Source organism: Pleurodeles waltl, chromosome 3_1, assembly GCF_031143425.1.
Source record: "Pleurodeles waltl isolate 20211129_DDA chromosome 3_1, aPleWal1.hap1.20221129, whole genome shotgun sequence".
NCBI classification, from domain to species: Eukaryota; Metazoa; Chordata; class Amphibia; order Caudata; family Salamandridae; genus Pleurodeles; species Pleurodeles waltl.
Genome location: NC_090440.1, coordinates 1,217,353,435 through 1,217,380,964, shown reverse-complemented (window position 1 = coordinate 1,217,380,964; position 27,530 = coordinate 1,217,353,435). Strand labels below are relative to the sequence as shown.

The window sequence follows — 27,530 nt, the reverse complement described above, 5'->3', positions numbered from 1 at the left end:
AAACTAAACAGAATTAACAAAAATATTGCATTCTATACTTAACTAATAAAAACACAAATAACCAAAATATTGCAATAGAAGGAGCAAATTGCCATTATTGATTGTTTATGAGCAGGAACGTGTCCCTTCCTGCGCAAAAACAATCACCCCGCAAAGCAGGCATCCTTGCGGCATGGCCCAAGGGTGGTTGCATTGATGCTAGGCAGCTGATTTAGTGCTGGTGCAGGGGAAAAAACAGGGATTTACTGTATTCTTGTAAATACGGCCCATCCCTGCGTTTTGGAAATGACACAGCTCGGCACAACAATATTGCTTGCGACACCACGCTGCACTATTTCCTACTAAATGAGACCCCAAGTCTCTTAATGGATTATTTTGAAGGCACTTGTGTTGGCTGATTGCTCCGCTCTGGACACAGATGCCAACCCAAATTCCAAATACCATAGTGGAATGTCTAAGACAGCACGCGTGCTGCTATGCTCACCCTAAAAACAAATTTCCTACACAGCAACCGATAAACAAAAGGAAGAATCCAAAGGAGGATAACTAAAATATTTTATAACTAAATATTAAACAAATAATTTTTATAAATCAGTTAAATTATATCCAAATTAAATTGTAAAGAAGACTGATGAATAAAGTTAATATGTATATTAATTTGTTAAAAACGCAAGAGCCACCAACTACATAGTTCAAAATTACAAGTAAAATCATATAGAAACAATTAACTACAACACTTAATATGTAATGTAACAGGTACCAACCACAACAAAATAGGTTAAATATAACTTACTGTTCTATAGCCGCAGTTCTTCCTTGATATAATTGAAGTCAAAATATAATCCACCAAAAAAGGAAGAACAATTTCAGAAAAGCCCAAACAAATGCAAGCAAAAATAATACAGGTCCAATAGAAATCTATTCATGAACCAAAAAAAACCAAAATATTGTTACAAAAGAAACACCCATGGAAACCAAGGAATCAAGATTAAACATAATGGTTTACTAGAAACAAAAATGGTTTCCTTTAAAAAAAACACAAAATGCCCATACAATACCTTTGGAACCGTAAACCAGTAAAATAAGATACAATACCCACTCACAAAAAGCATTATCTTCAAACTTAACATAAACATCACAATTAATCTAGCCAAAGCACATAACATAATGTTACATAAAATGATGATACATTACTAAAAACCTCTACCTAAGCCTAACAAAAAACACGAGTAAACAAAAATACAAACGCTACTGATAAGACTTCCCAAAACCACAATACAACTAAGGCCCTCATTACAACCTTGGCTGTAAAAGCCGCGTACCGCCATGCAGAAGACCGCCAACACACCGCCGCGGTCGGCGGAAAACCACCACAGCTATTATGACCCACAGCACGGAATCCGCCAAAATTCAGACACCCACACAAGTCCCCCACACCAAAGGTCAGTGATAAACTGGTGATAACAAAACATCCACCGTCACGCCAACAGAAATACGCCCACACTATCACGACACACTAATCCACGTGGCGGTCTTTCAACCGCGGTATTCCATTGGTGGTACACACCTCCGCACTCAAAATACACACACATTTACAAAACACAGCCACATTGGACAATTCGACATACACACACCTGATACACATACACACACCACTTCCACACACACAATACTATATAAAACACACACCCACATCACCCACAAACCCTTACGACAACAAATCACAAACGAAGGCCAGAGAGAGACACCATCATCAACAATACAAGCATCCACAGGCACACAACACCATCACCCACAGAACTTCCACGCACCTCATACTACACACCACTACATATCAGCACACTTATCACCCCACACACCACCCCACACATCACCTACACCACCCCATGGCACGGCAACGACACCCCAGGTTCTCGGAGGAGGAGCTCAGGGTCATGGTGGAGGGAATCGTCCAGGTAGAGCCACAGCTATTCGGATCACAGGTGCAGCACACCTCAATTGCAAGGAAGATGGAGCTATGGCGAAGAATAGTGGACAGGGTCAACGCAGTGGGACAGCACCCAAGAAATCGGGAGGACATCAGGAAGAGGTGGAACGACCTACGGGGGAAGGTGCGTTCCGTGGTCTCAAGATACCACCTGGCGGTTCAGCAGACTGGCGGCGGACCCACAACTCCTCCCCCACAACTAACACCATGGGAGGAGCAGGTCTTGATGATTCTGCATCCTGAGGGCCTCGCAGGAGTAGGTGGAGGAATGGACTCTGGGAAGTCAAATCTTAACTATTACATCCCCCACCCTACCTGCATGCCAGCACATACCCCCACCCTCACCCCATCACTCTAACTCCTCACAAATGTCCCAACATCACAAACCACACATCCTGACACCAAGCCCTGCATGCAACAACAAAGCATGGACACCCATCACTAAAGCATGCCCACTGCACATACCAATACACCCCCCTAAACCACCATCACACAAGGTCCCACACAGGAATGCAAGCACTGGGGTACACGTTCACCCACCCTTTGCACACCATGCCACACACAGATGTAATAAGCATCCTTTTATACCCCTGCAGGACCCCTATCCAAAGTCACCGGACAGGAGGGTCCACACATGTCCACACCACCAACAGAAGAGGCCCACAGTGATGACAGCACCTCTGTCAAACTGGATCTAGATGGCCAGCCCGGCCCATCGGGGACCTCGGGACAGTCGTTTCCCCACACCCAGTCACAGGCCACCACAGAGCTTCCACCCTCTAGAAACACCAGCACAGCACTCACCCAGCGGGCCCATACCTCCGTCCCCAGGACACGTCAATCAGCAGTGTGTCCACCACTACAGGGAACCCAGGCTAACCCACCACCCCAATAACAACAGGGACCTGGGGGCAGTGGTAGTGGGCACACAGTCCAGGGGACGGAGGCCCAGGACCACAGCGGAACTGGGAGGGCTGCTCTGCGACAGGGGGCAGACAGGCCCAGGGAACCCACTCTCCAGAAGGCCCTCTCCTCCATCATGGGAGCCTACCACCACTCCCAGGAGATGATGGCAACGATACTGGCCAAGTTTCAGGAGACCCAGCGCCTGCAGGAGGAACAGTACATGGGCTTCAGGGAGGAACTCAGAACCATCAATTCCACCCTGGGCACCATCGTAGGGGTGGTGAAGGAAGTACTCAACACCAGGAGGGACACTGTGTCACTACAAGGGGCCCCTGACACTAGCCTAGATGATGAACTGCCCACCACCTCTGCCGGCACTAGTGGACAGGAGGCACCGCCACAGAACCATCACACCAGCACCCCACCACCTGCAGAGGGAGAACCACCTCGCAAACGGTCCCTGAGATCCAGGAACAAGACAGAGAACGATGCCAAGACCCCCGCCAAGAAATGAGACCACCCTGATTGTCATCCTACTGTCCCACTTTGTCACCCTGTCCATCCTTAAACTGCCCCAGCTCCACTTCCTATGCCCATTTGGGCAATGCACCTGTGAGACTAATAGACTGGACTCTGCCATGGACATTCCTCCACCATCACCCCTCACCATTTTACAACCCCCTCCAATATCGAGCACTTAAATAAACACCCTTAAAGCACAAAACAATCTGGAGTCAGTCTGTGATTTCGGAATACTGTATTAGCAATATCTGTGGCAAAAAGCTCTTTCATTTGTAATGTCAACATACCTATGTCACACAGCTCTAGTCCATGAGGAATCAAACCAGATGTCACACTGTGGGACCCAGATCTGTGAAATCGTAAGGGAAAGTGACAACTCAGTGACCATACACTGGGTGAAAACGCCAGACAGTCGAGAGGCAGTAGTGTTTAAGTACATGTATTAGGCAGGTTTGTATTCTAACCTGTGTTTCACTGGAAATATTGCTGGCTCACTGAGTCCCTGTTGTCCATGTCTTCTTCCTCTGCTTCCTCGTCTTCACTGTCCACAGGCTCCACAGCTGCAATAACACCAACATCTGGACCATCCTCCTGCAGAAAAGGCACCTGTCATCGCAAAGCCAAGTTGTGAAGCTTACAGCAGGCCACGATGATCTGGCACACCTTCTTTGGTTAGTAGAATAGGGATCCACCTGTCATATGGAGGCACCTGAACCTGGCCTTCAGGAGGCCGAAGGTCCGCTTGATCACCCTCCCAGTTCGCCCATGGGCCTCATTGTAGCGTTCCTCTGCCCTTGTCCTGGGATTCCTCACTGGGGTAAGTAGCCATGACAGGTTGGGGTAACCAGAGTCACCTGCAAATGGCGAGGGACAACTGTTAGACACACACTAACCTGGAGGGATATCCCCAGACCCAGACAACGATTCCTACTGATTAGCTTCCAGGTGCTCACCTAATAGCTACACACGGTGCCTCTGGAGTTGACCCATCACATAAGGGATGCTGCTACTCTGCAGGATGTAGGCGTCATGCACTAAGCCAGTGAACATGGCATTCACATAGGAGATTTACTGGTCTGCCAAACATACCATCTGAACATTCATGGAATGATAACTCTTCCGGTTTCTGTACACCTGTTCACTCCTGTGGGGAGGTACCAAAGCCACATGTGTCCCATCAATGGCACCTATGATGTTGGGGAAATGTCTTAGGGCATAGAAATCACCTTTCACTGTAGGCAAATCCTCCACCTGAGGGAAAACGATGTAGCGCTGCATGTGTTTCAGCAGGGCAGACAACACTCTGGACAACACGTTGGAAAACATACGCTGGGACATCCTTGATGCTATGGCCACTGTTGTTTGAAATGACCCACTTGCAAGGAAATGGATCACTGACAGCACCTGCACTTGAGGGGGGATTCCTGTGGGATGGCTGATAGCTGACATCAGGTCTGGCTCCAACTGGGTACACAGTTCCTGGATTGTGGCACGGTCAAGCCTGTATGTGATTATCACATGTCTTTCCTCCATTGTCGACAAGTCCACCAACGGTCGGTACACCGGAGGATGCCGCCATCTCCTCACATGTCCCAGCGGACGGTGCCGATGAAGGACAACAGCGAGCACAGAGTCAAACAACTCAGAGGTACGTACACACAGATTACACAGAACACCATTCATAATCTAAAAAGTGGCCTGTATGTGTGTTGAGTCTAGGCCTAGGTATGTGTGACGCAGTTGAAAATGAAGCCATGTGGGCCACTAAAATGGCGGCTGCCTTACCTGTAAAGTGGGACAGTGGGATGTGAGGTAACTGTGCTGGCATTGTACACCGTCGTGGTAGGCGGTCAAAGACCGCGGCGCAATGCTGCATTGGTTAACATTGGACCCTATGGGTCCCAGGAGCCAATGACAATGTACGCCGGCGGTGACGGTACGCACCGCCGCGGACGTGACTGCCATTTTCTATCTGTTCAATCACTCGATACCTGATCTTTGACGGGAGAGGACGTACACTGCAAGTGCTGCTGTGACCTCGGTCTGGAAGAGACAATGGCTCGAGTGTCTGGGGAAAGGGCCCCTGCCTTCACATCGGAGGAGTTGGAGAAACTCGTGGATGGGGTCCTCCCCAGTACACGCTACTCTATGGTCCTCCAGACAAACAGGTAAGTACACTGGGAGCATGCTGTATGGGCTATGCCTGTGTGGAGAGGGGTGGATGTAAGAAGGAAGGGGGGAGAGTGTGGCGTGCATGAAACGACGGTGAGTGCATGTGCCACATGGCAAGGGTAGGGATGGGGGCCAATCACTTTGACGGTGCAGTTGGTAATAACTTTCTCTTCCCCCTGTACAAATCATGTAGGTCAGCGCCCACCAGAAATAAATATATTTGGCGTGCCATCGCCAAGGACGTCCGGACACTGGGTGTCTACCACAGATGGAGCACCCACTGCCTGAAAAGATGGGAGGACATTGGCCGCTGGAGCAAGAAGACGGCGGAGGCTCAGCTGGGGATGGCCTCCCAACATGGGAGGGGTGCCCGTCGCACCATGACCCCCCTGATGTTCAGGATCCTGGCAGTGGCATACCCGGAGCAGGATGAAGCACTCTGGGCACCATGCCCCCTCCAGAACCAGTGGAGACTGTCATCCACTACCTCTGTCCTTAGCAGGATGAAGCACTCTGGGCACCAAGCCCCCTCCAGAACCAGTGGAGACTGTCATCCACTTGAGAGACTGTGGCTTTGCACTCCCTAGGATTGCACAGTGGGCAACCCACCCACTGTATAGACATGAGAGACTGTGGCTTTGCACTCCCCAGGATTGCACAGTAGGCAAACCACCCACTGTATAGACTTGAGAGACTGTGGCTTTGCACTCCCCAGGATTGCACAGTGGGCAACCCACCCACTGTAGAGACTTGAGAGACTGTGGCTTTGCACTCCCCAGGATAAAGCAGTGGCCAAACCACCCACTGTAGACACTTGAGAGACTGTGGCTTTGCACTCCCCAGGATGGAACAGTGGGCAACCCACCCACTGTATAGGCTTGAGAGACTGTGGCTTTGCACTCCCCAGGATTGCACAGTGGGCAACCCACCCACTGTATAGACTTGAGAGACTGTGGCTTTGCGCTCCCCAGGATTAAACAGTGGGCATGTGTCCCTCTCGTGGATTTGGCGCTGTGCACTCAACCGGCTGAGGTGCCCCCCTTTCCCTCCCCCTGAAGTGCCTGTTTTGTTGCTCTCTGATGCCCCTGCAGTGTTCTCTCCGTCATGGTCGGGGATCTTGTGTGGGCCTCGCCCATACCGTGTGGACCCAGTGTTCCATGGACTTAATTGGAGCACTACCTGGACTACTATGCTTGGTATATATTTTGTACATGGTGTATATATATATTTTTGCCTACTTGATTTTAATATATTACAATGGTTACACTCATTTTCTATTGTCTTTGCATTCTTCCAGGAGGGTTGGGGGGTGTAACTGTGATGTATCATGCTGTATTAGTGTGTGTCTTGTTGTGGGTGAGGGTTGGGGTGGGGGTGTTGCGTGTGTGTGTCCCTATTTTTTCCCTCCCCCCTCCCCTGTGTCGTAGGTGCAGTACTCACCGTGGACTTCGCCGCCGGCGTTCGTGCTCCTGGTAGAGGAGCAGGAAGACAATCGCGTCCATGGTGTCTTCGTTCCTCGTGGGGTGTGTAGAGGTGAGCATTTTCCCTTCGATACCTGTTTCCGCCGTCTTTTCATCCGCAGTGAATCCGCCCCGGAAAAGGTGGCAGATTTGCCTGTTGTGATACTGTGGGCAGCACTTTGTCCTCCGCCTGTCTGTTGGCGGTGACCGCCGCGCTGTTTGTTTGTACCGCCGTGGCGGTCAGAGTGTTAAATTGGCTGTCTTTGTTGGCGGTTTCCGCCACGGTCGTAATTGCAAAATTTTTACCGCCAGCCTGTTGGCGGTCTTACCGCCACTTTAACACCGACCACCAGGGTTGTAATGACCACCTAAATAACTTCCATTTACTAGTACTACTTTCATCCCTCCTACCCTCAAAACCCTTCTCAGGCGTCTACTATAGCATTGGCTACTTTTGTCAAATGTGGGATCCCTATTAGTGAAACCTCTTCTCTGATTATGACAGTGTCAGTTGATGGTAATATGGATAACACAAGCTTCATAATGAGTTCTAGGGGGCAGAATACTCTTTCTCTGATCAACATGATGCGTCCTGATGGAAATATGGATAATGTTCGTCTAATTTTGAATCCATTGAGCCAGCACTCTTTTTTTCATTAGCTGGTGCGAGGAGTGATATGTTAAAAATATTACCCTGAAATGTAGCTCGACTGAAGTCCAAATCTGAGCTCCCAGACTGGAATGTTTTTATTGACAAATTTGATATTTGCATACTGCAAGAAACATGGTCCATTGAGCCTATCTGTAGAACTGGGTATGTCAACTATGGCTGAAGCTAAAATCTGTGACTGGCTTTTTGGAGGTTTATTAATCTGGGTAGGAGTTGCATTGAACTGTGCAATAAAAACTCTGAAAGCTGAGTCACCTGACATTTTGGAATACTACTGAATAAAGAGATGGCCAACATTTTGCAAAATACAATGTGTATATTTGGAGGCTGAGGGGCAGTCTGAAATGCTACAAATACTTGAGAAACATTGGGGTCCAAACTACAATAAGCATACTCAATAGTGGCAGGAGATTTCAACACTACATTTGAGCAACTGAGTAGTGATGGTGTCAGTTTATATAAAGGAACATGAGAGATGGGGTATCCCACAGCTAGAACTAGCCCCCATTAAAAATGGACTCAAGTGGCACTACAATTGACTGCTCTTACACTGGAATATGGCCTCTGACCATTTAATGGAAGAACGACATCCAATAGCAGAGGGGTTTTTACTTATAATAATCCCACTCTGAGAGATGGATAGACTTCGTTTTGGTTGACCTCTGGCTCGGGGGAAAAGCAATAGACATGGCAGTCATGGAGGGGGCAAGGCAGTGAGCTCAACCCTCTCTCCTTAAGTGTGATCTCTATTTGTGAAAGACATTCAACTGACCCATACTCGCTTAGGGTTACAAAGGTAATTGGGCTAGTAAATAACAAGCATTCACTGAAGTGGGAGAAGTTAGTCTAGCAGCAAGAATCAATGAGGTCTCTCTAGCAAGACTAACTGGATGCCAGTCTAATTAGCTGTGGCAAACTGGCCAACAATATTCATCTAAATTCATATACAGTCATTCATTCTGCTTTTTTGATAAGATAACCTCATATTTTAAAACCAATTATGTTTGTCCAGAGAGACATACTTAAAGTGTCAATAACTGGTTCAATAAGGAGTACAGGCTGGCTATCAATTGCAGTTAGGTCATAGATGCTAGAGGGATACTGGTTGCCAGATAAACAATTGCAAACTAAAGCAAAACAGGAATGGGATGGCAGCAAGTGGAATGAGTTACTAGAGGCATGTGTAGATTCCTGTAAATTCTTGGGTATTGCAGCAAACGGAGCTAGAATGGATGTAGTGAAGCCTGCAAATAATAATCAGCCACATACATGTTTTAACAACTTTACTGCCATTTATTCTGATGCCCAAGGCATTCCCATTTACTATGAACCAGCTCTGTAGGATGTTTCCAGAGAGAAATGGCTGCCCTTAATATTGGACTTGAGTGACACAAAAGTTGCATTAGCAATATTGCCCATGGAAATGCACCTGGTCCTGATGGGACACCAGGGGATGTCTTTATAGATGACAGAACCAGAGACAACTCAGCAATATATATTATGGCATTGTCAAGGGGATCCCCAATCCATAATTTAAGGAAGGGCACCAAGCTGGTCCCTATTTATAGAAAGGGAAATAGCCAAAGTTAAATGTGATTTTGACACATGGTTTTACAAACCAGAAAAATCAGGTCAACTTCTTGCATATCCTATAAAACCAAGTGCAGAAAAAACATAACCAGATGCAATCAACACAGTGAAAGTAACTCCTAAAAGAATGCTTTAATTTCTTTCAACCTGACATGTAATCAGGTCCTCTGTGTTCAACAGAATAAGGATGTTTAAAAATCATTCCATGATAGTCAGGATTAACGTCTTTAGATCTGTGACCAAAATGGTCCCAGGTCTTAATGTAGTTAGAGAACTTCACCCTTCTTGTATTCCAATATTTGACACCTTCTGTGACAGCACTGCCCTGATTTACAGTGATGGGTTTATTGAATTTAGAGTTGTATCAATTTAGCAATCCAGCACCTTGTAGATTCTCCTAATTCCCCACTTGAATTATGGTAGCTTTAACATTATGGTCCACATGATATCTTCATTTAGAAGGCAAATACTTGGACAAACAGGAAATCAATAATTTTGCTATTGGTTACCCTAATTACAAGCTGAACATTGGGTCATTTGTATTAGTGGTCCACCGGAACTAAGGAATAATGTGTGAGGGCAAGGTCTCAAAGACAAGTTTTTTTCCAAACATGATGTCGCCATTAAATGGTACATGTTATCAGGGTGACACATTTGAGACTTATTTCAATGAAAATATGCACTTCACAATTTCTGATCCAATTATCTACATTCCAATAAGGAAGGCGCTAATCAAGGACATAACTATGAAGTCCTGTTATCTGCTACGAAGTATGGACTAATGAATGCCTTTTAGAGGTATACATTTATCATTCCTCATAAGGAGAGTCCCTCACTACATTATGTTCACCTGAAACATGATAAAAGGACCCATAGGGCCTGATCACAAGCATGGCGGTCCATAGGACTGCTCTACCCACTGTGGCAGTCCGAATGCCGCATCTTTGATGCTCTGACCGCCAGATTAGGATGCTGGTAGTCGGACCAACACAACACGGCCGACACCACCAGGATCATAGATGGTGTTGGCGGTACAGAAAGCTGTGGTCAAGCACAACGGTGCCCATGGCGGCCCCGCCATGCTGATCACGACTCTCCTTTCTTCCAATTTTCATGGCGGTGTCACTGCCATGAACAGGCTGGCAGAAAGGCAGAGTTGGGGCCACGGGGGTCCCCTGCACTGCCCACAACCATCTTGTTGGCACTGAAGGCCCCCGTCACTGCACTCGGAATTCACACTCTCTGCCTTGGCAGAAAGTGCCAATCCGAGTGTGCGGTGTGTGGCATAATTGGCCATAGGTCTTTCTGAGAGCTGAAGCCAATACCGTTCCACTGCTTCAATCGGCCAGCCCGGGGGAAACTTCATAATACAGCAGTGGGAAGGCTGGCAGCTTGATGGCGGCCTCGCTACCGCCGTATTGGCGATACAGTGGTCAGACCGACCACCATGGTAATAAGGCCCTTAGTCCTTTATCAGAATATATGTTGAATAATTTCTGTGCCAATCTTTCTCGGACATCCCCATAAAACACTGGCTTACCACGTCATGAACAAAGACAATAACATCACTTTCATCTATAATTTCTGCAAAACAATCCTGTGACTGACTTTGCAGCTGTGAGAAATGGTCAGCCATACTGTTATTTGTGACTGAAAAATAAGCTAAAAATGTATTATTGTATTTTAAGATTGAGACATGAAAACCTGGCTGTGCAAGTAATTCTTCTTCTTGGAATAAGATTGACATTAGTTTGTTTGTGGTTGGTCCTTAAAAGACATCAACATATCTTGGATAATCAAATGCAATTTCTACCTCATTGTGAAATTACATCTGTTAATCAATACACTTATGTCACAGAACTCCTTCCCCAACTCAATAAAACAGACAACACTCATTCTCCAAAAAAAGGTAATGTAGACCCAAGTAACCTTTCCAGCTACAGACCAATCACAGACCTATGCAGGGCCAGTAAATGATCTGCACCAATACAATTGATCAAGTTTATCAATGACATCCAGCTCCATACATACCAGTTTGTTTTTGATCAGGATTCAGCATAGAAACAGCTACCTTGAATGTACTTGATTACATCTGCCACTTCATTGACAAGGGTACCTCCTGCATTCTGCCATTGCTGTTTCTTTCTGCAGCATTTGGCATGGTTGTTCAACTGAAGCTGGGTAAAGGTTTTGGACACAGAATTTACTTTCATGACATGGCCTTGAGCAGGTTCCTACCTCCTCATCAGTAGCCTGTGGTAAAACTGGCAACAAATCTTCATGACACTGACATGTTCACATTGTAGCCTGCTGTAGGACTCAATGACAATCCACACATTCCAAACCCGTCCTTCTCTAGCCAACTATTGTACCTGTCAGTGTCTTGATGGATGTGTGCTGGTTGCAGCAGAAGGATCCAATCAAGCAAATCCATGCTAGACTTGGACATTTATGTAAGTTTTGTTTTTGGTCTACGGCTTCATAAGTACCCTAGAAGTCTCACCCACAATCTGGAAGTTCTAGAAGAGTCAGTTAGCTCACTAGTGTTTGGCATGACCTTGATAATCAACACATTCCAGTTGTCAATAGCCTCCAAACCTGACCAGTTTTTCTTTGACACAGATACCAGTCCTAAGGAAATAAACCCTCCATTTGAAGATCAAATTAGCCTTTCCCTAACAGACATCCAGCATAGATTGTGGTGCACCACAGGAGTCAGTTCAGTTCTGACGCCACTACTACAGTAAAGTAGTAGGCTCAACTTCTATCACAAACATTTGTCTGACATATTAGAGGTTTGGCACCTGCATTCAACAGTATGCAGTTAACCTATGGTTGTACTTGAAAAAGTCATCCCAAAATGACATCCTCACACTGAAGATCTGCTCTTGAAAGTCCATCGCTTGATGTCAAGAAATGTTCTACTTCCTATCCCTCAAAAGGCAAAATTTATACTTGTCACCCTAAGACGTAAGATAACTTAACAGAGCCGTTCTGACTGAAACAACTGTCTCCCAACATTACCACAATTAAATCCCAAGCTTTTCCTTGTTACTGAATGTAGGAAAGTGGGTTACTGGTTGACTGGAGTGTGAGGCCTGGCAATCAGCAACCACAATCCTTGTCAATGTAAGGCACAAGCAAACCTTAAATTAACCTGCGCTCAACTCTCAGGTAGCTTGACACAGAGCAGACAGGCTTATCTCAGAGGCTTATCTCAGAGGCATAGGTAAAACAGTGAAACTAGACCACAACAGGATTATAAAATTAGAGTGATTTTTTAATAAATAAGACAAAACCAGAATGACAAAAATCCAATTACTAGAACCAGAGATAAAGAATTTAAAAGTTTTGAAAGAAAATAGTGCCTGAAGGCATAAAGCAGCAACTGTGGATATCTGGTTGCGCCGGACCAGGACAAAATAACAAGTTCAGGCTGACCGTGATTGAGCGCTGGCCGGCTACAAGGATCTATTTAGGCCCAATGAACAAAAGTACCTTCAATACTGGTTTGCGAACCATTGCATGGACCCACACCTAAGAAGTGTTGCGCCGCTGAACGTCTGCGTCACTTCCAAGATGCGGCGAGGCTGCGGTGTTAGGTTCTCTTTCATCGACATCAAGGATCCCTTCAACAAGGGCTGGCAATGTGAATTTCAGCGTCTGCAATGCATTGCGTAGTCTGGGTGATGCATCAGCTCTGAGGGGCTGTGATGCGGAGTCTCGTGTAATAGTCAAGGCTGCCGTTGATGAAAGATGTGAGTGCCTGTGCCAAGGATGTGTCACGCAGGGGCAGTTCTGAAATGGATGTGGTTTGTGGCAGCAATGCAACGCTTTGTGAAGAGTCTAATAAACGTAGCACTGGATATGTGTTGGTTCTGCTCGGGGTTGTGCCATGCAGCAGAGATGTGTTAGTTCTGCTGGATCCACAGAGACTTGCAAACCACATTAAGCCTACTTCCAAGGGTCCAGGATTGGGGTGGCATTTTTTGCCAGGGTAGACTCACAGGTGGCAGGTTCGAGGTGCAGATGCAAGGTTGCTGGATGCCTGTTATTTCCTGAGGTTTCAGATCAGGAAGCCTGCCGAATAGCCTTTGGAGTCACTCTGGGTTCTGGGTGCCAGGGATGCAGATCCTTCTCACTCAGTCAGCAGGCAGCGGGTCAGCATAGCAAATCAGGAGTCCAGCAGAGTGCAGTCCAGCAGAGAGACAGTCCATCGGCTGCACCCCAGTCCTTTCTGCAGAGTATCCACAGGTCTAGAAATGTACGGAAGTGGGCGAGCTTGAGGTCCAGTATTTATACCTAGTTTTGCCTTTGAAGTGAGTGAGAAGCTTCTAGAGGCATGCCTTTGAAGTGCACAGATGCCCTGCTGTCCTAGCTCTGGCTCCATCCAATCTACAGGGGGTTTGCAATCCTTTGTGTGGACATAGGACAGATAGTGAAAAACACATTTAAGTGCTTTTCACCACCAGAACATGTAAAAATTAAATGTACATGTTTTACTTTTTAAAATACATTGCACTCAGCCCTCTGGGCTGTCCAGGGCCTACCCTTATGGTGATGTGTATATATTAAAAAGGAAGCTTTGGGCAGGTCGAAATGGAAGTTTAAAACTGCACACACAGGCTCTCCAATGGCCTTAGAGATGTTTAAAGGGCTACGTAAGTGGGTGGTACAATAAGTGCTGCAGGCCCACTAGTAGCATTTATTTTACAGGCCCTGGATACATGTAGCACTGCTTACTAGGGACTTATAAGTAAATCAGATAAACCAATTGGGGATAAGCCAGTATTACTATGTTTTGAAGTGCGAGCACAAACACTTTAGCACTGGTTTGCAGTGGTAAAGTGCGCATAGTCCTAATGCCAGCAAAAACGAGATCAGAAAAAATGTAGGAGGAAGGTAAAATATTGGGGGGAAGACCATCCTAAGGCTGACAGGCCTAACACTTATCTGATACCACATTTGTTACTGAATCTGATGCCACACATCAATCAACTGGCCAATCGGAGAATTATGTCCTCCCTGCTCCCATGCTGTGTGTAGGAAAATGTCTTCCACCTCCTTATGAACCTACTTCTGGTCCTCCCACTCCTTGCACTACTCTTTAGCCTCCTGGTCCTCCTTGTAGTATTGATATACCATTGGTTGGCCTGATCATGGTCCTTCTACCCCTTCACACCCTGGTACTTATGGTTATTTCAGTCCTGTCACTTCTGATCTTGGCTGTGCATTAGGCCCTAGCCCTGTTCATGGCTCTTCTTGTCCTGGTTCTTACCTTCACTTCATTGTCCTCCTGGAGTTTACTTCTTGGTCCTGGCCTTTCATGCCCTGATCTTTCCTGTCTTCCTGACTTTCCTGACCTTCCTGACTTCCCTTTTCCTGGTTCTCCTTGTCCTATTTCATCCCCTGGTCCTGGACTTCCTGGTTCAGTCCTCTGGGTCCTGGCTCTCTTGGCCCTCAGCTTCTTCATCTTGGTCCTCTTGCTCATAGTCCTCCTTCAGGCCCTGGTTCTATTCTTGGTTCTTTTGATCCTGGCCACTGTTTGGGATTCCTATGCCTAGCCCTGTTCCTGCTCTTCTTGTTCCTGCTGGTATTCCTGGCCCTAAATGTCCTTATGCCAGTACTCCTGGTGCCAGCCCTCATGGTCCTCCTGACCCCTCTGGTCTCTCTTGTTCTGACCCTCCTTGTTATTGTCCCCAATCCTGTCCCTTCTAGTGTTAAGCCTTCTGGCTATTGTCCCCTGGCCCTTGTCCTCCTAGCCCAGGTCTTTTTCAGCTTCCTGGTTTTGTTCCTTTAGTATTCCTGGCTCTGATCCTCTTGATCCTGCTGGTGCTCGTCTTTCTGGTCTTGCTCCTGCTTGCCTTTTTGCTACGAGTCTGCTTGGCCCAATCCTTCTTGTCTTCCTGGTGACTCATATCCTTTTCCTCACTTCTCTTGGTCATATAGCTACACTCTAGCCTGTCACTTGGGATTTTTTAATAACCTTCTAGATTTGTATTCCAATTAAAAGGGGGCAGAGTGAGCAGAAAAAGAGTGCTCACATCCTTTTTCAAGTCTTACCTACAAACAGCTTAAGATGTGTGTTGTCAAAGTCCTATTTTCTACATTATGATAATACATAGAGGTGTCTTTAGGTCAGCCCAAGGCTCATGATTAACTGACTTTCTCTGCCATTTCAGTACCTGGCACTTATTTGAGAGTTGTCCTCTCTAGGTTCGCCTACCCTTGGAGCACTTGTTCCTTACTATGTGTCTGATTGGTTGAGTTGTATCATTCCACTAAGGGAACTGCTTTTTGCTTTTTCATTTGGCTTTCAGCACTTCATGGAAGTGCATGTCGTTCCTCCTGTCTCCCCTACCGGTCCTCCTCACAGTCCTACTCCATTTTCATTGTTCTTGCTTTTCCTGCACCCCTCTCCTCATCCATCTGTTTCTCCCTGGAGCCTCTTGTTCTTGCTTTATTTTTTAACTATTAATTTTTTTAACTGTAAATTTATTTGTGTGGGCCTCACAGTGGCACGGTGCTACTGGGCCACTAACTCCTTTATTTTTGTACTCCCACACAAAACATTTGCTCTTTACAATGGCGCCATCTTGAAATGGCAAGTTAAACTGCAAAAAATCCAAAATGGCCTCTGGTCCTTCATCGACACAAGTGCATGAGTGAGTGACTATCTTTGATTACTTTGTAAAAAAAAAAAAACATTTTAAGATGGCGGGCAATGAATTTGCATGCTGGAGCGAAACAATATTTATAAAGCCAGCAGCTTGGCTCTTTATTTATAAAGCAAGCAGATTGGCACCTTTTCAAGGGCAACACCTATTGGGTTTTCCAGTGCTGTTGAAATGGAGCAGCTTCTAAGCAGCCACTCAGTATTTCACTGAATGAGCTGTTACCATGGCAATCAAGAATTTGAGGCTGCCTAGGGAGTTAGTGCATTGATTGTAATAGGGTGTGCTGACCCTGCATGTGCCCGGCACACCTGCTTGAAGGTGGACAGTGACACAAACACATACACTACAGTGCTCCCTGCCAGGACAGAACTTCAACAAGAGGAATTGACTGGCCATTTGCATAGAAGAGCTACCCCTAGCACTTGAAGGATGTAAGGGCAAAAACAAAACTAACAAAGCATGCATGCAACATAATAAAGGAGACAGACAACTCTTGTCTGTAAATTTATGTTGTAAGTTTGTCAATTAAACTGGGCAATGCTGGTTCACCGAACAGCTAACACCCACCCTGAGAAAGACACAGCTGTCCAATCATAACCTTACATTTTATCAATCTCATTAAATGTAAAGAGGGTGGCCAGCCTTTAAGGCATCAGGCTCCTGCTGAGACAGAGCTGAACTTGGCCAGGTTCCACAATAGCTCAAAATTCCAGTTCTCGCTTGAGGGATTAAGGAGAGCCATCACATCACCTCCAGCACTGCCATAATCACTCCTGGTGACCAGTGGAATTTGCCTTTTAGCTTTGTTCCAGCAGGATTTGTACAATGCAAATATTTGGTGCAAATGTAAGTACAAGCTGTACTCGAGTGGACTGACCTTTAGTCCCTGATTGAGGCATGACTCAGCAAATCCTTGAAGTACGGTGAAGCATTTAGGCTGCACAATGATGATAGAGTATAGATTTGCAAACCATGAAGGTTTATTAGCAGATTAGCAAAGTGATTAACTCACTTAATTTAATGTTATCAAAATTCGGTAGTCAGTAAATGAATATATCAGTTAATATATTTCAATTTAATTCAAAATAGCAAATACAAAGACACATTTCTTAGAGTTGTCATAAAGCAAATCAAGCAAGCTCACTTTTTTCATGCAGAGAAGTTCTCTAATGTGCTAAACTAGAGGAAATGGGTAATCTTGAGGGAGACGTCAGGCAGGAGGTGTCAGCAAGCAGTCTTTCTCTTTAAGGTAATAGCAAAGAAAACACCTCCTCTGAGCAAAGTAGAAATGGCATCCGAATCTAACTAGCTCAGCAAGTAAAAGTACAGATCTTTGGAGAAAACAACTCCCCAGGGTTCCCACAAGAGAACCAATCAAAATTGAACATTCTCCGATAAGCCTTCTTCCCTGCCATAAAACAATGGAAGTTTCTGTTGCATGACCTTCAACAAATATGTCTTATTAGCATGAATGATACATTTCAGTCCGTGCGCTCTTCCTACAGGTGCAGAGTTTTTTTTTATTCAGCTCTTCATTTAATACATACAGAAACCAAAACAATAACAATGCTTCTTTTAATTAGTGCATACTGTTGTGGCTTGGCTCTTGAAATTAGAGAAAGGAAGAAGTATGCAAGAGGCCAAGAGCATTTTATTTTATCATGTGATTTAACTGAGATTTACATGAACTATGGTCAACTTTAATGTGAAAATCACACTCCATGTATGTGTGTATGTGTGTGATGCAGATTAATGTAAATGGGGTGCAAAGCGTAAAATAGTGACAAGGCTTCACCAATTCTCCATTCTGATGATGCAAAGAGTCGACATCGACAAGTTCGCTGGTGACTGCATTTCAAATACCAGTTGCTGACGTTTGCTGTTTATGTTTAGACTCCACTAAACCCCTTAAATCCTCATAAATATTACTCTGCAACTCTTCCAAGAAGCATGACTCCCTTATCATCTATCAAATGTACATGATAAACCTCAGGAAACGCTATGGCTAAATAATGTTACCCGTCCAATTTGCAGGAAGCTAAACATACGCATTCCTCCTGTACACATAATAAACTCCAGTAAAACAGGATCCATCTCAGAAGATACCTTATCACCCAGAATTTAAAATCTCTGTGCACATTCAGTCCAACCCACCATCTGGGGATTTCTAACCCTTTCCTTCCTTCTCATAAAACAGAGCTTCCCCTCTCTTTGACAATCGTAATTCACCTTTTGAATGTATTTCGTCAGCTTTCAGTTTTTTCTTCTTCCCTTATCCATGCACCCTTACCTTCCCTCCTTGCCTTTAACTCAATTCCTTCCCTTCTGTCGTCAAACTATGCAATAAAACCCTTCTCAGGTCTAGTCAAGTTACAGCCAATTCTTTCTTTATGAAAGCAATGAACATTAACTTCTGTGAGAGACCTAAAATAGCTTTTCACCTTGTCCATATATCTAGTGACTAATGTAGATTACATTTTTAAACATAGGTACTTCATCAAAAAGCAGCACAAAATTAGAAATGTAATACTAAAAACAACCTTTCTGATAGAAAGGGGCTTATTTGCAAGCTCCTTGCCCCGCCGGTGTGTCACTTTTTATATGGGGAAAAAGTGATGCAGTGACGGTGCACGTGGCTTGTAAACAAGCCCCTAAGAAGGATGCTACAAGACAGGGAATAGGTGAGATGAAAATGATGATACATCACACCTCCTAGGGTAAATGCAACTCGGGAGGTGTAAATAGAGCAATCGTGTGCATGCATGGTTTTTGAATATTCACGAAAAAGGTGAAAGAAAACATTTTTTGTATACTTTCCTTTGGAACTATCCCTATGTAAAATGCTCACATTAAATCTACCTTGTTCTTCTAGGTGAGTAGAATTAGGCTTAACTATATTGGAAGCATGCTCAACAGGAGAATGTAAGCCCACTAATTGACTAATCAGGCAAATGAGCAAGACAATTGTCATGATTAACATCACATTTGTTTGGTCAATTTCGGAGCATGGTTTCTTTTCAATCAGATTATTTCAATGAACACAAAAATCAAAAAAACAAAAGTAAATTCTATTTGCCGCCTTCTACTTATGCAAATCAGCAGAACGTTGATAGTTCAAAGATGAGTAAATAAGTTTAAATATCTTCAGAAATTATCCCTAATCCTACATCAGCTTATAATACAAAAAAACTCTACTCTTTTACTGGAACCTGTGCCCTAAGATGTTTCACACATGTGAGCAATGTTTCAGTTTGTCTGAACAGTTCTCTTGTATTGAGTCAGTCAAGAATAAAAAAAACAATCAATCTTCACTTTGGTAACCCTTTTCAGTGAGGTTTTCAAGCACTTTTTGCTGATCCTGAATCTCTTGTGCCTTCGAATCGGACAAACACTCTGCAGAATACATACATTCAGGAACTGAGTATCTTCCAATAGGCCCTTGTGTTCTCTTTGATCTCCTAAATACTGGCTGTTCTCCATCATGGTCACTTTGCTCATTGTCTCTGTTTCCTTCCTCTACCGTCACACCAGCTCTTGGTCTTTCACGTTTCCTTACTGTCATCGGGCAACCCCGATCACGGCACCGGCAGCAGGAGATTCTGTGTCGGGTTCTCCCAACACGTCATTTCCGCGTTCCCATGTCACCATGGGAACGCTCACCCCGTCACGGCCTCGTTTCCCTGGAAACAGGGAAACGCTCGAGCTCGTCGGCACCGCGGGACGTCATAAAGACGCCGGCCGCGTCGAGGAGGTGTGTGTGGGCGGCGAGAGGAGGACAGAGGACGGAGACACCCCAGGGCAGCAGGAGACAATGGAGCACGGAACGAACAGCCGCAGAGAGGAGGAGAACGAGGCCACCAACGAAGGAACACCGGAGATCAGGACCCAAGAGCCCAGCCACGACCCTGGAGGGTCGTGGCTCACAAAGGTACGGTCCCTCCTAGGGACAAGGGGAGGAAATACAAAAACCCCACCGGGGAAGGGAACTGGGGAGGGTTGAGAGAGGAAAGGGGTAAGGGAAGGGCACAGTCTCTTTAAGGAAAAGAGAGACTGACTATCCTAACCTATCTGGGCGCACCGTGAGTTACTTACCTGAAGCACAGACAGTGTTTTTTTTTAAGACAGTACACGGGTGAATGCACGCTCTTTCTATCTCCCTACTTACCCACTCCCTATTTCCTATTTAAAAAGCAAACCCCAGAAACATCTTTATACTTACCGTGGCGTTCTTCTGTTTTCTTGCCGGTACCTCCCTGGAGCCACTCCAAGTTCCCAGAAAACACTGACGTAGGAGAAAAGGGAAGAAGAACGACAGAGTTAAAGAAGAGAAAATTAACCGGGTTACGCCATACACAAACTGAACTTTATTTTGAAAACACCTGGACAAAGAAAGAAATTTAAATAAATAAACCCTTACTTACCCTATTATCCAATCTCCGTCTGGTTTATACCGTTCAGCCTGTCACAGTGGTGTCAGAAGTGGGATTTTAACCACGACGGCTGAGGAACGGTATAAACCATGAGTGAACAACCTAGCCTAGAGGACATGATCAAACAGCTGGCGGAAGGCCAACGCCACTTACAGCTGGTCTGGGAAGCTCACCAGCGCGAGGCCAAAGAAGATAGGGAAGCTTTACAGTCCACCCTAAAGAGTCAAGCCACCATATTGGCGAACAATCAGCTGGTCCATGAGAGGGCAATGGAAAAGTTAACTGAGACCATAGCTGCTAGTAAAGTTCACCCTAAGGTCCCCAGTTCGGTTCTACAACGATATCAGGAAGGGGAAGATCCGGATTCATTCTTTACTAACTTTGAGCGGGTCGCTTCTTCAGCTCAGTGGCCCAAAGAAAGATGGGGACAATACATTGCTCCTTTACTCACCGGTCTTATACAGGCAGCTTATCAGGCGGCCAATCCAGACGGTACTACGTCCTATAAAGACATAAAAAAGAGCATTTTGGAACGGGTAGGTCACGATACCGAGTACTATAGAGTAAAGTTTCGTAAAGTCAAATGGGGACAGAATGAGGACCCCCGAACCTTCTACTTTAGGGTTAAGGATTTGGCGCTCAAATGGTTGGGACCTATAGGAACTAACCGAGAGGATGTTATCAAGACAATCATCCTCAAACAATACTTGGACTCCTTACCAACCGGTACAAAAAATTGGATAAGGCAGCATCCTAATGTGGATACAGACATGGCTATAGACTTGGCCTGTGCATACCACAGATCCACGGACGTGAGATCAATAGCACCACGGCCCAATCCCAAATCCATTACCCCTCCAGTAAGGCCCACACAGAGATATCCAGTAGAAGACCCATTTCCACGTAAACCAGGGGAGGGTCATCCAATACCAGGACCCCAATGTTTTAACTGCGGAGAATGGGGACATATAGCTCGCATGTGTCCCAGGAAAACAGAGGAGGTGGAACCTATGGAGATAGGAGTAACACGACGCCGGGTCCTATGTACAGGAAAAGGGGACACCAAATTTAAACAGACTCTAAGAATCAATGGTCACCTCCTCTCTGCCCTCATAGACTCGGGATGTAGTCAATCGGTCATCCGACAAGATCTAATAGACCCATTGGATGAAAGCACCAGCCAAAGCGTTACGATTTGCTGTATACATGGCGATATGGCGCAATACCCCCTTACCACAGTAGAGTTAGAGTGGGGAAAGTATAGAGACTTCCTTCCCATGGGAGTTATGGATCAACTAATCGAAGAATATATTGTTGGCACAGACTACGTGCACTTTCAGCAACTCTTAAATGGTACCCAAACCCAGAAGGAGTGCTTCGAATGGTGGACCGAGGCTCCTTTTTCTTATAGTGAAATTGAGTGTCCCCCATATCGTAGGAAACTTTCCCGTCTGGAAAAAAGAGAAGGCAAGGCACAGTTTCGAGAGGTAAAAGAGCCAAGTCAACCCATAAGAGTAATAGCAGAGAATTATAGAGCACCCATCAGTTTCCGCCATCATCAGAGGGAGGACCCTACCCTCACTCATGCTTGGAGAACAGCAAAAGCTGAAGAAACTGACGAGGTGGGTCCCTATTTTTTAGTACAACGAAACCTTCTGTATAGGGTGACCACTACCAGGGCAGGGGAATGCAAATACCAATTAGTAGTCCCAGAGACATATAGAGACCAAGTACTCCTCCTAGCCCACAATCAGCCGGGAGGGGGCCATTTTGGCAGGGACAAAACCGAGGAATATCTCTCCGAAGGTTTTACTGGCCAGGGGTTTTTGCCCACATTAGGAAATATTGCTCACAATGCCCTAGATGTCAACTCACCGAACCTGGCCGGTCCCGGAAAGCACCCCTCCTACCTCTTCCTATCATCGATATCCCGTTTAGTAGGGTGGGAATGGATCTAATTGGACCCTTACTTCCCTCAACTAAGGGACACACTTATATACTAGTTATAGTAGACTATGCAACCAGGTACCCCAAAGCCATTCCTCTCGCCAGCATGACGACTAAAACGGTAGCACAGGCAATGATGACGGTATTCACTAGGACAGGGTTTCCCCGAGATATTCTTACTGACCAGGGTACGCCCTTCATGTCCAACCTCATGAAGCAGATATGCAAGGTACTCGGCATTACCCAAATTAAAACTTCAGTTTATCATCCACAGACAGATGGACTCGTTGAACGATACAACTGGACTATTAAAACACTATTAAAGAAAGTAGTTGACGACACAGGGAGGGATTGGGACCAGAAACTGCCCTTAGTTCTCTATGCCATTCGAACCCACGAACAGTCCTCAACAGGTCATAGCCCGTTCGAACTGGTATTCGGAAGGCAACCCCGTTCCCTTTTAGATACTGTATGGCCATCGAAACCTGGGAGGAAGAAGAGGAAGAGGAAGGTCGACCATTGTTAGAATACGTCCAGAAGCTTAAATCACATTAACAAGACTTATGGGAGAATGTACGACAACATCTGGAAAAGGCCCAAGAGTCACAAAAACAATATTATGATAGGGGAAGTAAACTGCGTACATTCCTTCCTAATGACCAAGTATTGATCATGCGACCCACGTCTGATCAAAAATTGTTAGCCAGATGGCAGGGGCCATATAGGGTTATTAGAGCAATCTCCCCTGTCACCTATCTCATAGAATTAAGTGTCAACCCCCAAAAAAACCAAATTTATCATGTGAATCTTCTCAAGAAATGGGAAGCAGAGGAGGAGGTTAGCGAGAGAATAGCAGTGGGTTGTCTTGTATCTCCCATGAAGGAAGTAGAGATAGAGCTGTTTCCCTCTGGGGATCAACAAAAGGCAAATATGCCCTATGTCGACACTTCACTAACCGAATCAGAGAAGGGTCAGTTATACGCTCTGTTAACCCAATACCCAGAGGTTTTTTCAGACATACCTGGCACAACGTCCCTGATCTATCATAGAATAAGAACACCACCAGGACAGACTATTCGACTACGGCCTTATCGTATTCCCGAGGCTAGGAAACATATCATAGAAGACGAAATAGAAAAGATGATACACTTAGGAGTAATTGAGCCCTCTGTCAGTCCCTGGTGCTCTCCTGTAGTCCTGGTCCCAAAACCTGACGGAACGGTTCGCTTTTGTTTTGACTTCCACCAACTCAATGCAATCTCTAGGTTTGACTCTTATCCTATTCCCCGGGTGGATGATGTTCTAGAGAAGCTAGGAACAGCTAAGTATATGTCTACATTGGACCTCACTAAAGGGTACTGGCAGATACCCCTTTTCTCTGAAGATAAAGAGAAAACAGCCTTCTCTACTCAATCTGGTCTGTATCAATTCACAGTGCTACCTTTTGGTCTCCACGGAGCCCCGGCAACCTTTCAGAGGTTGATGGATAGGTTATTAAAACCCTTCCATTCATTCTCTGCTGCCTATCTCGATGATGTTGTCATCTTTAGCAATACTTGGCTAGACCATCTGCAACATCTCCACCAAATTTTGACCACTCTCACAGAAGCAGGGTTGACGGCTAATCCTAAGAAGTGCATATTAGGGAAGACTGACATATCATATCTCGGCTATAAGATAGGCAATGGTACATTAAAACCGCAAATGACTAAGATTGAAGCAATTCAAAACGCACCAATCCCAAAAACGAAAAGAGACTTGCGATCTTTTCTTGGGCTAGTGGGTTACTACCGTAGATTTATACCGGGTTATTCCACTGTTGCGGCCCCCCTTACTGATCTGTTATCCAAAAAGCACCCCAACAAGTTGGTTCCTCTTTCTGACAGTCAAAGGGCTAGTTTTGACCGGTTAAAATCTTCTCTTACCTCGGAACCGGTTTTGCAATGTCCTGATTTCTCTAGACCTTTTCATCTGTACACGGATGCTTCTAATGTGGGCCTTGGAGCCGTGCTCGCACAACCGGATTCGGATGGTAGGGATCACCCGATTGTATTTATCAGCCGGAAACTGCTTCCCCGGGAATGTCATTAACCCACCATTGAGAAAGAGTGTTTGGCCATTAAATGGGCAGTAGAGACCTTGCAATATTATCTCCTGGGTAGACCTTTTCTACTGTATACAGATCATGCTCCTCTTACCTGGCTTGCCTCCCATAAGGATTCCAACTCTAGGATTTTGCGCTGGTTTCTTGAACTTCAGCCTTTTTCCTTCCAGGTCTGTCATGTCCCTGGAGCGCAACAGGGTCCTGCGGATTACTTGTCCAGGTTTCCTTGCCCTACTCCGGTCCTCGAGCAGGACCGTTCTTGGGATGGGGTATGTGATCGGGCAACCCCGATCACGGCACCGGCAGCAGGAGATTCTGTGTCGGGTTCTCCCGACACGTCATTTCCGCGTTCCCATGTCACCATGGGAACGCTCACCCCGTCACGGCCTCGTTTCCCTGGAAACAGGGAAACGCTCGAACTCGTCGGCACCGCAGGACGTCATAAAGACGCCGGCCGCGTCGAGGAGGTGTGTGTGGGCGGCGAGAGGAGGACAGAGGACAGAGACACCCCAGGGCAGCAGGAGACAACGGAGCACGGAACGAACAGCCGCAGAGAGGGGGAGAACGAGGCCACCAACGAAGGAACACCGGAGATCAGGACCCAAGAGCCCAGCCACGACCCTGGAGGGTCGTGGCTCACAAAGGTATGGTCCCTCCTAGGGACAAGGGGAGGAAATACAAAAACCCCACCGGGGAAGGGAACTGGGGAGGGGTGAGAGAGGAAAGGGGTAAGGGAAGGGCACAGTCTCTTTAAGGAAAAGAGATACTGACTATCCTAACCTATCTGGGCGCACCGTGAGTTACTTACCTGAAGCACAGACAGTGTTTTTTTTTAAGACAGTACACGGGTGAATGCACGCTCTTTCTATCTCCCTACTTACCCACTCCCTATTTCCTATTTGAAAAGCAAACCCCAGAAACATCTTTATACTTACCGTGGCGTTCTTCTGTTTTCTTGCCGGTACCTCCCTGGAGCCACTCCAAGTTCCCAGAAAACACTGACGTAGGAGAAAAGGGAAGAAGAACGACAGAGTTAAAGAAGAGAAAATTAACCGGGTTACGCCATACACAAACTGAACTTTATTTTGAAAACACCTGGACAAAGAAAGAAATTTAAATAAATAAACCCTTACTTACCCTATTATCCAATCTCCGTCTGGTTTATACCGTTCAGCCTGTCACACTTACCAACCTTTCTCTTCTAAGCCCCCTTTGGATGAACTGCTTGGCCCTTCTTCAAGTTCAGAGTTATCTTTTACAGTTTCTTCACCTTGGTTCACTGTGGCTACTCTAGGCTCATTCACCACAAGTTCAGCACGTATCTCAGTTTGACTATGCTATACTTAAGCACACTTTTCTTCCCCCTTGGTCATTCAGGGTACACTGGAGTTTGACTGCCAAACAGTGGTTGTTGTCACCACGTCTTTACCAGATTGTCTCATTCTTTGGGTATGAGAAGAACATACCTAGTTCAGGAGGCCACCGCACTTCACAGTACTGCTTGTCACAAGGATGACTTGAAAGGGGCCACGCCATTAGGGCTCTAAACAGTTTTTCATGATGTGTTTCTTCCGCAGCACCCAATATGCTGGATTTAAGTCTTGGTACTGTTCTTGGCTTGAAAGAGGAAGTGTCACCTCAGCGTGATGAGGGATGAAAACACCATGTTAGCCTGTCATTTGCAGTAGTCGAGAATCATGTAATCTATAATATTCAAAAGTGCAGTTGCTGTCATGATGTGAAGTCTCATTAGAATCTCGGGAGGAGGGCAGTCCTATTCTGCCACCCAGAGTGCTTGAGAGAATCATCAGTACTAAGAGAAGTGCATCAAGCCACATGGACAATGTGAACACAGACACTTCGGCAAGCAAACTTCAGTGTCCTGTTGATTTGTCCATTGATGCCAGACACCTCAGGCACGTAACTGCAATGAGACCTTTGAACCACCTGCAAGGCTGCAACCAGTGGACAAATAGCCTCATTTTTAAAATGTGACCCACAATCTGACTTCAGGCAAACCGGAAGGCTGAAACAAGGGATCAATTCCCTCAATAACAGCTTGGCCACAGTGAGAACTGTCATTCTTCTTAGTCAGGTACACTTCCACCCAAGGAGAAAAGAAACACACTATTACTAAGATGTAACAGAGCCGTTGCACATGGACATCTCAATAAAATGTAGATGCATGCGATTGAAGGAACCACCTGATCTTCCTCTATGGTTCATTGTAACAACAGTCATTTAGCCTGCAAATAATTACTAGAAGGTGACACATCGATGGTGCAAAGTCTCTTCAATTACATAGAAATTGGGAAGAAATGAGTGCCCTTGAACAGACATACTGTTGCATGTCTCCCTAAGGGGGTTGAATCATGTAAATATGCAAATCAGTTTTGATCCTGCTCCAAAGTGAGCCGCCCAGCCCTCACTGCCAAGCCAGGTCTTCCCTGAACCAGAATACAAGCTTTCTAGGACCAGTTTTGCCCTTATTATGGACTCTTCTGCCAGGTATAAGTTGATTCCAGTGGCACAGTGAGCACAAGACCTACGTCTGGACATACCTGTCATGCTCAGTGCGAGTCTGCAACAACAACTAAGTGATGGTTGGAATGTTTTAATTAATCTGAGCCACTGACAATCCCTCAGGGCCACATCTCAATCAACTGTTTTCGCCTACCATGCCACCTCAGTTTGGGCCCAGCCAAAGCAAATCAGTCTTGACCCTGGTCCAATGGGAACACTCCAGCCTGAACTGCCAAGCAAGGTTTTCCCTGAACTGGAATACAAGCTACCAAGGACCAGTTTGGCCCTTATTATGGGCTCTTCAGCCACGTATAGGTTGATTCCAGTGGCACAGAGAGCACAGAACCCATGTCTGGGCATATTTGTTTCACTTAAAGCACCAGCTGCAACAACAACAAGGTGATGGATGGAATGATTGGATTATTCTCAGCCAGTGGCAAATACTTGGGCCACATCCCAATACATAATTTATAGATTCCAGCTAGACACCTGATGAACAATCTATGAGCGTTTGCTCCTATTTCTTTGGTGGATCAGAAAAG

General features: G+C 45.7%; 1 protein-coding gene and 1 long non-coding RNA gene across 15 annotated transcripts in view; one reads left to right on the top strand and one right to left on the bottom strand.

Moving 5' to 3' along the window:
• Positions 1-27,530, top strand: part of PKNOX2 (PBX/knotted 1 homeobox 2) — a 3,670,033-nt gene that overhangs the window by 1,109,261 nt on the left and 2,533,242 nt on the right. The window lies entirely within an intron of this gene.
• The window catches only part of LOC138285065 (uncharacterized), a 196,432-nt gene that overhangs the window by 17,135 nt on the left and 151,767 nt on the right, over positions 1-27,530 (bottom strand). For 2 of the 3 annotated variants that reach the window (XR_011201511.1, XR_011201508.1), the window contains 3 exons: positions 25,401-25,463; positions 20,866-20,916; positions 20,204-20,266 (listed from right to left, as the gene is read on the bottom strand). This is a non-coding gene — a long non-coding RNA (uncharacterized lncRNA). The remainder of the gene's footprint in view (positions 1-20,203; positions 20,267-20,865; positions 20,917-25,400; positions 25,464-27,530) is intronic. The other variant, XR_011201510.1, reaches the window with a different exon arrangement.